Genomic DNA, 13,476 nt, shown 5'->3' with positions numbered 1-13,476 from the left:
TGTTGTCCAGGAGGATCGATTAAAGGTTCTCAGGGTACGTAGTAGTGACGTGTCTCCTCTTGGTGTGAGTTTGTCTCTGTGTGTTTCTCATGCATCGCTGACAGTTCTAGAGCCTGCTGATCTCTGCTTTCTGAACTCATTTGGGACCTCCTCCATGGGCCTATTCCTTGGGGCTACTCTGGTCTCAATCCTGTTCTCTAGGCCTCTCTTTTCGGTCTACTGGACCCATCACATCCACCCCATAATCAGTACCACCCTTCCATTAGGATCTCTCCAGCTGCTGGATCAATACACGTTCCAGGTCTCACCTCTAGTCTTGAGCCTGCAGGCTCCGCCACCTGTGCTACAGTTTGAATGTATCGTGGCCTAATGAGCCCATGTTTAGCACCCTACATAATCTCAGTCTCCTGGACAGAGCTCTACAGTGTTCCACGCTGTTTCTTTAAAAAAAAAAATCTTTTTTATTGAAGTTGGAATCATACAACAGCAGAGATTCACATTCCACACTATATTCACAAAATTTTCAATCAAGATATTTTTACCAATAGTACCAGCACCTGCCCCCTTTTACATATCGTCAACATCCCACGCCACCCTCCGCCCCCCTTGTCCATTTCCTTGTAGTGAAGGAGAGATACATATATAATCCCTATGAGCATTCAAGTTCCCCCACTTTCGATCACTTTTCGGGGGGCATTCCCTATTTACAAAAAACGTTTTTTCCGCCAGCATGCACCAATCCATATCTTGCTTCCACTCTTCAACTGTTGGTGCTGCCTATGCTCCCCATCTACGAGCGATGTTTCGTTTTGCTATTACCATCCCAAACGTTGCCATGTTTGTTCTATGGACGTCAGATCTGTTGCGTCCCAGATATTGAGGAGGCATACCTTTGGCTGGGGTGACAGTTCCTTGCCACATACTTGTTGTAACTGTGACATTATTCCCTCCCTATAATATTGGATTATCGGACATTCCCATTTCATGTGGTAATATGTACTGACTCGATTACAGTTCCTGATGCATAGTGGGTTGTTCTTTTTACCCTTTTTAACCATTGCTTCATAGGAGTTAAACATTCTGTGTAATGTGTTTAACTGTAACTGTATCAATCTAAGTTTAGCTGTTATAGCCACTTTTCGTGGGGAGGACTGCGCTTGTTGCCATTCGTCTTCCTCAACGTCTCCTAGATCGGCCTGCCACCGAGAGTGGAGTTGTGTTAGTGGATCAGGGCGATTGTTAATTATGTTTTGGTACGTCATGGAGATGGCTCTCCGAGTCATATGGTCTATGAGCAATCTGTCTTCTAACGAGGTGGCCTCTGGCAGATTTTGGTCAGACGGGATGGTTGCTGTCACTGCGTGTTTGATTAGTCTGTAACAAAATAATTCCCTGTTTGTCATTTCATACTCTGTTTGTAGTTCTACAAATGTGAGTATTTTCCCCCTGCCCCAGAGATAGCCTACCTTGGATATTCCAATGATGTCCCATTTATGGAATCCCTGACATGTACGGAGGTTTCCCAATATTCCTGCCTCCCAGAGTGCGGTAGCCTGTGCCAGTTTATTGTGCCAAAGGGAGATTGTCTGCTCTGTTGGGCCTGTTAGGTTTTGGCGGTTTGGATTATTATATAAGGAGGATTTATTGCCCCCTGGATCCATGAGCCATCTATCCATCCGGTATGCTGGGTACCCACTGATTTGTGACCATGAGTTGGGCCGCCCAATAATATGCTCTCACATCAAGCAGTGCTATCCCGCCATCATACCATCCCCGGGTCAATTTGTGGATCGCTATGCGTGGTGGACGGGCATCCCATAATAATATCCTAATTTCCCCATCTATCATGTGGAAATAGGCCTCCAGGGCTTTGTATGGTGTATTTTGTAGGATGTAGAGGAACCGGGGTAGGGCCATCATTTTAAAGAGGGCCGCTCAAGCAAGCAGGGACCAGGGCAGAGATCTCCAATGACGGACGTCCTGTTGCAGGCGTTTTATCAGTCCCATAAGATTGCGTGTATAGAAAATATTAGTGTCTGCTGTTATATATATCGGAAGCTCTCTGTCACTATTGTTCTGCACAATTTGGAGGCGGGATTGGGGGGGGCTCTCAGCATGTATATGGTGGATTTCGAACAGTTTATGGAGTATCCTGAGTAATTCCCGAAGTTGGGGCATATTTAGATTATTCTACTGATTGATGCTCTTGGTGACGGCACTCAGATTAGGACGCCATCGGCGTATAAGGAAATTTTGTCAGCCCATCCTCTAGTCCACTTAAAACCGCGAATCAATGGGTCCCCACCTATCCAGACTGCCAGGGACTCTAGGATGATAGCAAATAAAATGGGTGACAAGGGGCATCCTTGTCTTGTGCCATGCCGGAGAGGACATTTTTGGGATATGTGACCGTTGGCCACCACCTGCGCGAGTGTCCCGCGTATAGCAGTTGGATCCAGGTCTATTCCCATTTGTTTCAGTACAGCCAACATATAGGGCCATTCAATGGTATCCAATGCCATGCGGGCGTCCAAGGAGAGTATTACCGCGTCTTCCTCAATCGTGTCTCGTCGCCCTATCACCCCACGGAAGCGTCGCAGATTAAGGGCAGTATTACTACCTGGCATAAACCCCAATTGGTCCGGGTGAATTAGTTTGGGCACAACTTGATTCAGTCGCGTTGCAAGTATTTTTGCTAGAATTTTGATTTCTGCGTTGAGCAGTGAGATGGGACGGTAGGAATTTGTGTTTTCTGGTGGTTTACCTTTTTTATGTATGACTACTATGGATGCTATTTGCTGGTCGTCAGGTAACCTGCCCTGTTGTTTGCTGTCCAAGTACATTTGTCGTAAATACGGGGTTATAGTAGTAGCTGTTAGTTTGTAGAATTCTATGGGCAGGCCAATAGGTCCCATGGCTTTCCCTGATTGTATACTTTGGATTGCTGTTTCAGCCGGTCCTCTTGAGAGAGTCGTGGCACTGGAAGGTCGGCTAGGAGGTCTTTAGCCTCTTCAGCAGGTCCAGCCACGCAAGGAGTTTCTTGGCCTTATCCCCGTGCTCATAGATTCTGTGTTTTGTATTGAGGTATTGAGCTCCGCCTGTTTCTGTTGCGAGATTTGTGTATTCTAGCTTTTTTATTTCAAGTGTGTGCTTGGTGAGGGTAACTGGACATAATATCGAAAAAAATATAGAATGGACATAATATCGAGTACAAAATATAGAATAGACAAAATATCGGATGGGCATAATATAGTGGTTAATATCGAAATGCAGGTAAGTAATATCGACTGTCAAAATATCGAAGTACTTAACATAGGCATTAAAATATATCGAATTTTTAATAATATCGATTTTTTTAAAGTGTTTTGTATGTTAGTATATGTGTTAAAAGTCTATATTAGTTTTTGTAATGTATGTTTAATTTTTTTTAAATTAATGAATTTTATGTTATTTAATTTTTGCGTAATTTAATTCCGAAGCGGGTTGTGGGTTTATAGGGGAATAGGGTGGGAAGTAATTTAATTATAGTAAATTAAATAGTAATTTTTAGGAATTATTAATTTTTTTTTTTTTTTTTTTTTTTTTTTTAAACCGTTTATTACAGCACTCAAAAAAAAATTGTACAAGTATGGGCCTACAACCTTCCGGCCGGCCGCTAGCAATATAAGGAGCATACGGTATACATTTGTAAAACACATGGTGCCGCTGCCGAGCATTTACAGGAGATAACATCGTTGCGTGCCACCTTATGCAGACCCCATCATACGGTTCCATTTTAAATTTAAAGCACAGCAAACACAAACAAACCCACAAGGCAATCCTCAATCGAAATAGCAACACGTGCTCCCCTAGAGGGGGAATCTAGCCATCTATAGGAGTCTCAAGAGGGGGGGGAGAGATCAGAACTAGGATTGGGGAAACCCGATGCCCAGGTACCGGGGGGATGAGTTGGCTAAGGGGACGGGGCCGGCGATGGATCAGGCAGGAGGGGTGGAGCACAGATTCCCCCGCGGTAGGCGTTCCAGGGGCCCCACACTTTCACCCATGTCGCAGGCTTACCTCTCGCCACATACACCACCTTTTCCCGAAACATGCACCAGTCCATATGCTCCTTCCAGGCCGAGACTGTCGGGGTGCTCTGGGATCCCCACAGCTGGGCAATATCACGCTTGGCAACCATATATCCCAGAGTCACCCACCACGTCTGCGGCACCGAGTAGTCGGTAGGCTCCCACACATTCAACAGGCATCTCCTCGCTTCGGGCAACAGCGCCACATGCGTGACCACTCGCAGCACCTCATGCACACCTCGCCAGAATCCCTCCACCTGCGGGCACTCCCAAAGGATATGCAGAAAGGTCCCCAGCGCACCACACCCACGCTTACACAAACCGTCCTCAGCATAGCCCATACGCAGGAGCTTTGGCCCCGTCATATAGACCCTGTGGAGTATCTTGAGCTGGACGAAACGAAGGCGAGCCGGTATGGCCACCTCTTTCGGGGAGGCCACCGCGGAGATCCAGTCCTCGTCGTCCAGCTCCAGCCCATCGGCTACCCAAGCCTCGCGAAGGGCAGTCAGCAAGTCTGAGCGATCGTTGATTAGTTTTTTATAGATCAGTGAGATCGTGCTGTCAGGGACGTGTCCGTCCAGCACTCTATCCTCCAGGGGGGAGCACTCCGGGATGGAGGCGACGTCCGGAAAGACGGAGCCCAGCGCATGCCGGACCTGCAAGTACCGAAAGTACTCGCTGCCCTGCAACTGAAATTCCGTCTGCAGCACCTCGAACGTTTTAAATCCTCCCCTCGTCCAGAGATCCCCCACTCTGCTGATGCCTATTAAATCCCATTTCTCAAAGCCCTTCGAGGTCCACAAGGAGCCCAACCGCTCAGATGCGTATAGTGGTGACGCCCGGGTCAAACGGTCCTTCCACCCCATTGCAGTATTAGCCGTGTGCCACACTTGCACCATGACACGCGTGGGGCCCGTCAGGCGAGCGTCGGGCGCGCTAGAGTAGAGCGCTCGATTATAGTCACCACCTGGAAGTAGCATCCTATCCATTTCAAACGCAGGGTTTAAGGCTGGCCCATATAGGCCCTGATTAATTGCGGCTAGCTGGGAGGCCCAATAATACCGTTTAATATCCGGGAGGGCAATCCCCCCATCATACCAGGGGAGCGTCAGCTTAGCCAGGGCAATACGTGGCCTCCCGTCCCAGAACAGGCGGCGCTGCAAACTCTCCACTTCTCGGAAGTAGCGCGCTGGGACAAGGTCCATCGTGTTCTGTAACGCGTATAGGAAACGCGGCAACGACATCATTTTAAACAATGCCGCCCGGCCGAGCGGCGAAAGCGGCAAACGCCGCCAGCGCGCGACATCCTCTTTCAGACGCTGGAGGGGGGGAAGCAAGTTCCGATCATACCGAGCCTCCGGGTCCAGAGTAATGAAGACACCCAGGTACCTAAATCCCTGCGGGGCGACCTGGATCGGACAGCCCCGCGGGAGGATGGGAGCCTCCCCAGAGAGAACGTACACACACGATTTAGCCCAGTTGATGACCAGACCGGAGTTACGACCGAATGAATGCAGAACATCAACTAGTACTATGAGTGATTTACGTGGGGAAGCTAGGTACAAGAGGATGTCATCAGCGTATAAGGATACACGGTCCTCATACTCGGGGGTCCAGCGGAGACCACGGATGGAAGGCTCCCACCGCAGCCACTCCGCCAGGGGCTCCAAGGCAAGTGCAAAAAGGAGCGGCGATAAGGGGCAGCCCTGTCGAGTGCCTCGGCCCAGCTCAAACGGAGCCGATACTCTTCCGTTCACCACCACCTGCGCCAATGGGCCCGAATACAGCAATTTGACCCAACTGATGAACCCTGGGCCAAATCCAAACTTCGCAAGCATCGCCCAGATATATGGCCATTCAAGCGTGTCAAACGCCATGGTAGCGTCTAAGGACGCCAAAATGGCCGGCTCCCGTATAAACGGGGCACATGCGAGCACACCGTGCAAACGCCGCAGATTAAGGGCCGTGTTGCGATGAGGAATAAAGCCAAACTGGTCCTGATGAACCAAATCGCCCACCACGCCGACCAGCCGATTGGCCAGTACCTTAGCGAGAATCTTGGGCTCCGCATTCAGCAGCGAGATGGGCCGATAGGATGTAACCCGGTTCCGAGGTCTCCCCTCCTTGTGGATGACCACGATTGTAGCCAGACGCTTGTCCGGCGGGAGGGAGCCCACCGAGTGTGCCGCCAGGAACATAGCCCGGAGGTGGGGTGCCAGCGTATCCGGTCGTAACTTGTATAATTGGATAGGGAGACCATTCGGACCCATGGCCTTGCCGGAAGCGACCGAGCGTATGGCGAGGGCGATCTCGTCGGAGGTGGGAGCGGCGTCCAACGACACCCTGTCCTCCCCAGAAAGGGAGGGCAGCGCGATATCACTGAGCAGGGCGAGGGAATCCTCTTCCGAGCAGGAAGACACCGGGGAATACACCCCCTGGAAATAATCCGCAAAGCAGGAGACAATTTCTTCTGGCTCGGTCACACACACACCATCCGTTTTCTCAATCTGTGGGACCACACGATTCGCTCTCTCTTTTTTGTCCAACCACGCTATAAGCTTACCAGCCTTATCACCCACATCATACAAACGCCCCTGTTGCTCTCTACTGAGGCCCCTGGCCGCCTCCGTGACGAGGGCCCTGTAGGCCGCCTGCTTGAGTTGGAGGACATGTAATGCAGCATCCGTCACCCCACCTTCTAGATTCCCCTCCAACTCGGCTATTTCAGCCTCCATCCGGGTCACCTCCTCCCGCTCGCGCCTCCGGGCATGGGAAATGAGGGATAGGGCCTCTCCTCGAAGTACTGTCTTGAAGGCCTCCCATAGCGGTATGGCCGAAGGCACAGACCCCACATTCTCATCAAAATATCGCTGAAGGGATTTAATCAATGCAGCGCGAATGGAGGGGTCGCGCAGGTACCAAGGATTGATTGGGACCACCCTACCCTCACCCCTCGGAAAGACATCAAAGTGCAGTAGGAGCGGGGAGTGGTCTGAAATACCCCGTGGCAAATGGCGTACCTCTCCCACCCTCCCAACATAGGCCGCCGGGACAAGGACATAGTCTAGTCGTGAGAGACTACCATGGGCTCCCGAGTGGAAAGTATACTGTAACTGCGCGGGGTGTTTTAAACGCCAGCAGTCCACTAATCCAAATGTATCTAAGAGGCCGGGGAGCCACGCCTGTGCCCGGGGGAGGTCCCTAGGGGGGTGACGATCCAAAGATCCAGATACCACCGCATTGAAATCCCCCCCCACAACCAAAAGCCCCCCCGGAAGGCCAAGGAGAAGGCGCCCAAGGTCCGCAAAGGTGGTCGACTGCAGCCCCGGTGGGATGTATATTGACACAAAGACAACCACTTTGCCCTCCAGTCTTCCCACCAAGACCGTATAGCGTCCCCTATCATCGTGGAGCACCTCATCAATCTCCAACGGGAGCGAGTTCTTCACCATGATGCCCACACCCCGTGAGCCGGACGTAAAGCCCGAGTGAGCCACTAGGCGATATCCACGCCGATTCATGGCGCAGAAGGAGTTACCAATGAAGTGTGTCTCCTGCAGAAAGACTACATCAGGCGAGATTCGCTTCAAAAATTGCAGGACCACCCCCCGTTTGATCCTGTCCCCCAGTCCATTCACATTCCAGGATAACAAAGTTAGTTCCCTACCCCCCATCATATACAAGAGCCATCATTCGTACCCCGGAGAGCACTTTAAAACCAACACAATAATACGTTTGCCTTGTGGTAAGAACGAACAACACCCCATCCCAACCCACCCACCCCAACAGAACTCCCCCCTCCCTGCACCCCTGCATGAGCCCAAACAGCCCCCCCAACGTGCAGTGTGCCTGTCGCCCCATGTATAGTTAGACTAACTAAGCCCCCTAGAGGAGGAGGGAGAACCCCCAAGAGACCCAACACAACCTCCATAGGAGGGGAACTTACAAAAAACTGACGCAGAATTAAAAGTGGCATCATTTTCGTCCAGAGTGAGGCCCATTATGAGACCCTCAGTCCTGATCCAGCGTGCCGTCTCTCCCCGCCGCCCCCCCGCCCCCCCCGATCACGATCCCCGGGCAGAGTATCCAGCCAGTCCCCGGCCGCCTCGGGACGATCAAAGAAATGCGTGCGACCATCCACCTCCACACGCAACTTGGCCGGGAAAAGCATGGCATACTTGAGGTTTAGGTCCCGAAGACGGCGTTTGACACCTAGGAAGCTCAGTCTCTGCTTCTGGGCCGCTGGAGTGAAATCAGGATAGAAATTAACCTCCATATTGTCTAGCTTGACCGGTCCATGCAGTCTGGAGGTTTGCAGGATAGCGTCTCTATCCCGAAAATTGAAAATCCGGGCGATGAGAGGTCTCGGAGGGGCTCCGACATTAGGCCGACCCCCGGGAACCCTGTGAGCCCTCTCCACAGCGAAGAACTTGCTCAGCCCCCGTGGCTGGAGATGGGTAGCAATCAGGTCCTCCACAAAAAGATCCGCCGCCGCCTCCTCGCGTCCCTCGGGCACCCCGATAATGCGGATGTTGTTCCTCCGTGCCCGACTCTCGGAGTCCTCCAGGCGCCGATCCATTAGCGCCGTCGCCCGACTAAGCCGGCGCACCTCCGTTTGCAAGGCCGCCACATCTGTCGTTAGGCCCGATGCGGTGTGGGCCAAAGAATCTACCCGGTCATTGGTTTTGGAAAGATCGGCCCTCACCAGGCCAACATCCACAAGGACCGAGTCAATCTTCTGCGCCAGTGTATCAAACCGCTGGCCCACCGAGGCCTTCATCTCGGCAATGGCGCCCATAACATCTCGCAGAGTCAAATCTGCGGGCAGGTCTGGGGCATCAGGAGGACTCTCAGGGGGCTTGCGCGGTCCATCGGGCGATCCCTTCTGGAGGGTATAGCGGTCCATACTGTTGGCCTGATGGACGGCACCGCGCCGGGTCGATTTGGTCTTTACCCGGTCTCCATCTTGTTTCGTGGCCATGGCCGCCAGTCTCCCAGTCGCACCAGCCACGCCGTGTAGGGCAGGAAAGCAGACACAGGCTCCGGGGGGGCCCCCTCGGGGCAGCGGGGTGGATCACAGCCGGCAGGCAGGCAGGGTCTCCCAGCAAGGCACACCACACCAACACCAAGGGCTCCGCGACCCAACCTTGCAGAGACAACAAGGTGGTGCGAAAGTGAAAGTGCGGGGCACGCGAGTCGCCAGGCCCTGCCTGCCGCTGTTGTTCACTTTGTCCCTGGATCACCCCACTGCGCAAATCCGGGGTCCGGCGAGGGGAAGGCCGCACACTTCAATCGGTGCTCACTCCGGTGTCCGAGGTCCGATTCAGAAGCGGGAAACGGGTGCCACCTCAGCTCAGGTTCACCAACCTAGTCCCCTCATCCAGGGCAGGATAATGTCAGGATATTCGTAGGAGGTCGCGGAGGTCCTCGGGAGCCTCGCACCTACGCGGCCATCTTGGTTGCGCGCTAGGCTCCTCCCCTATTAATTATTTTTTATTTAATTTTGCGTTTTAGTTCTGTAGCAGGTTTGGGTATATAGGAGAATAGGGTGGGAAGTAATTTAATTGTAATTAAGTAAATATATATTTTTATTTATTGGTATTGATAATTAATTTATTGTTAATTAATTATTAATTGGTAATTATTTTTATTAATTGGTTAATTGATAATTATGTTAATTGTATTAATTTATTATTCGTAGCGAGTTGTGGGTTTATAGGGGAATAGGGTGGGAAGTAATTTAATTGTAATTAATTATTGAAAATATTTTTGTGTATTGATAATTAATTTACAGTCAATTAATTATTAATTGGTATTTTATAAATTTTTGGTATTGAAAATTTATTATTTTTGTAATTAATTATTAATAGTTTTTTAAAATAAATAATATGTATTGGTATTTATAAATAATTAATTATTAAATATTTTGTAATTGCTGATTAATGTTTTATTGGTATTGATAATTTATTTTTATTAAAATATTAATTCATTACTTTCCCTATTGTTGCACTCACTGGATTGGGAATAGTAATTTTTACCCTACGCTATCCAACGCTTTCCCTACTGCTGCACTCACTGGAGTGGGAATAGTCATTTTTACCCACCCGTTATCCAATGCTTTCCCTTCTGTTGCACTCTCTGGAGTGGGTATAGTAATTTTTACCCCTATGCTCTCCAACGCTTTCCCTACTGTTGCACTCTCTGGATTGGGAATAGTAATTTTTACCCTCTCGCTATCCAACGCTTTCCCTACTGTTGCACTCTCTGGAGTGGGAATAGTAATTTTTACCCTCCCACTATCCAACGCTTTCCCTACTGTTGCACTCACTGGAGTGGGAATAGTAATTTTTACCCACCCGCTATCCAACGCTTTCCCTACTGTTGCACTTACTGGAGTGGTAATAGTAAATGTTACCCTCCCTCTATCCTACTCTAAAATATTGAATATTTTTTAATAATATTATGTTAATATATATGTATTAAAAAATAAAAATATGTTTTTTTTTACTTGCATTAATTCTTTATTAATTTTACAGTATTTTTTAGTATGTTTTGGTTAATTATATTTATTATTTCATTAATTTGACATTACTTTTAAGACATTTAAAAAAAATCGATATTTTGACTAACTATATTTTTTACTACAATATTTTGGATTCGATATTTTTGTACTTAACCTGTTTGTAGATAGGGATTCGATATTTTGGCATTCTATATTTTTCCTCGATATTTTGGCAGGTCGATATTTTCCTCCTCAATATTCTGTCCCTTGGTGAGGTTATCCGGGGTGAGTGTATAATTTCCTTCACTTTGTAATAATTCTGTCTCAAGTGCTTGTGCGTTTTATGGCCTGTCATTAACAAGAGTGCTTGCCCCTTGATTACCGTTTTGAACGCTTCCCAGAGTATCTGAGGAGAGTCAATAAATCACAAATTTTCTTTAAAATAATTATCTGTGGAGCCAGTGAGGGTGATTTTAATTTTAGGGACTGTAAGAAAGTAGGACCTACTTCTTATGGTTACCCCCACTTTTTGCTGATGTAATGCTGTTTTTGACTAGTTGACTGGGATCCTGCTAATCAGGCCCCTAGTCTCTCTGCTTTCTCCCTAAATTGGTAAGTTCAGTACTTTGTTAAAATCCCAGATTGAATACTGGTGTACACTTGTCAGTCCCTAGTATATGGTACACATGTACCCAGGGCAAAGGTACCCCAGAGGTCCCCCATAGGCTGAAGCATGTATTATGCCACAGACGGGAGACCATTCAGATTTGAACTGCAGGCCTACCAATGCAGCCTGTGTAAGTTGGCGCATGCACCACTTACTAAAGATATAGGTTCTATATCTAAGGGTCACTGCGCTTAAAACGTACAAGTCAACCCTATAGCAGGCCATTGCAATCCTGAAGACAGGGTGCATGGTTGTAAGTGAGAGGGTGCCTCTGCATGAGCAGGACACCCCTGCAGCCTACGGAGTCCATTCTCCCGAGTTGTCAGTGCCGCAGCCATAGACTATATAGAGGGGCATCACGTAATCGCACGACGGCAATCTCGAAAACAGATGCAACAAATCCTATCATGTTTGGTATCAAACATGTTGGAATCATACCCCCAAACCGTAAACGATGTGGGAGGTATGATTCCAAGCACTGGAAGATCCCTCCTTTAGGCTCTCTGTGTTCCCGGTACCAGCCTTCTTGACCCGGACAGCATAAAATGGTTGCTGCCCTCCAGCTGCTGAGCCAAGCTCAAGCAGAGGAAGGTGGAGCAAGAGGCTTCCTGTCACAGGGAGGTGTGACTACCTCTCAGACAGGATTTAGTGTATTAGGGCTGGGTGAGTGTGCTTGCCAACGCCAGAAAGTCTGCATGAGGGGCACATTTGGTGTCCCTGTGCATAGTCCAGTCCGTTGGCTCCCGCTCTGGCTCAAAACTGGACAAAGGACATGGGAGTAAACTCTCCCCTGTCCAGATCCTCCCCTGGGAGGGCCCCCTGAATCATCTCAACCCTTTCCCTGGGGTACTTAAGGGCTTACCTGCGTGTAGGACCCCAGATTCGCTGTGGGATAAGATTCAGATCAGACACCATTGCACTTCTACTGTCTGGGCACTCTAGACTTCGCTGGACTTCGTTTGGGCCTGATTTTGTCTCCCTTCCAGTCTGCTGCATCATCTGTGCCTGTGCATCATACAGGAGCCTTCCAAGAATGTGAAGCATCAAGGACAACCAAAGTAATCTCCCTTGGAGTGAAGGAGTCACTCCCCTGCATTCGCAGGCACTGCAACTAAGTCGATCCGTCTGCAGATCCTGAGCTCCTCCGGACTCCATTAGCTCTGCAGTCCAAGTGGTGGTTTTCCACAGCTCCTGAGGCCTGCTCTACCCTCTCACGAACTTTAAGGGCAGTACTCCTTGTGGGGGTTGCAATAACCGAACCCCTGAGTACCACATAAATTTAGCAGTTGCAAAGGTTTGTTATCATCTTTGCAAGAATATCTTTGGGCTCCAAGTAGCCCCAACTTCGAGCGTGTGGGAGATACTGTAACGTGCTAGATAGTTTTATATAATAAATACATATTTTTGTAAATACGGAGAGGCATATTATCAAGGACGACATTAAAATTATCGCCAATTTAGCGGCAGAAAACTGCCGCTAAATCGGCGATAATGGGCTTGATAATTTGCCCTGGAGAATGCCAATAGAAGCCCATGTTCACACCAGAACATGGACTTCTATTGGAATTCTCAAGGGCATATTATCAAGCCCATTATTTTTAACGCCGTTCTTGATAATATGCCCCGGAGTGTGGTTCTTCTTCATTTTATCTGTACTGAAAGATTCCATTCTGGTAAAACAAGCTGCTTTACACTCCTTCAAGACTAAGCCTGAAGGCTGCTATCCACAGCTACCACTTAGAAAGCTTTTTAAGGTTGTCTAAGACCTTTTAAATCTCCATAAGCGTTGTCTGAACTGGTTCAAGGTGCCCATTTTAGTGGACATCATAAACCAGGCAAGCTTCTCTCAGGGACCTTGAGGTACCATAGATTAAGCGAGATTGTCTTTAGCTCGGGTGCTGTCCCCATAGTGTAGCGCGCCCTGATCTGTGAGTGGTCTGAAATACCCCTTGCTAAGTGAGTTATTTCCTTTAAGTGTTACAACTGGTTGGCAGGTGCAATGATTCGGTCTATTTGGGAATGGCTGTTGTGGGCCCTTGAATAGAATGTATATCAATGTGCAAGAGGGTTCTTCTTGCGCCATATGTCTACCATCACTACTGCATCTAGAAAGCCTTTCAATTGGGAATTTGGATGAGGAGTGTTTCTAGGTGGCAATCTGTCTTCTTGATCAGAAAGCATCATGTTCAAGTCCCCTCCAGGTATAATGTCCCCCAGCGGGAAGTTCTTCATCTTTG

At 48.9% G+C, this 13,476-nt stretch overlaps 1 protein-coding gene across 1 annotated transcript in view; it reads left to right on the top strand.

The window, feature by feature from the left end:
* Window positions 1-13,476, top strand: part of TEX14 (testis expressed 14, intercellular bridge forming factor) — a 1,549,829-nt gene that overhangs the window by 984,313 nt on the left and 552,040 nt on the right. The window lies entirely within an intron of this gene.

This window comes from Triturus cristatus, chromosome 3_2 (genome assembly GCF_964204655.1).
Source record: "Triturus cristatus chromosome 3_2, aTriCri1.1, whole genome shotgun sequence".
Classification (NCBI taxonomy): Eukaryota; Metazoa; Chordata; class Amphibia; order Caudata; family Salamandridae; genus Triturus; species Triturus cristatus.
Note: the sequence above shows the minus strand (reverse complement) of the source record. Positions and strands in the feature narration are given on the sequence as shown.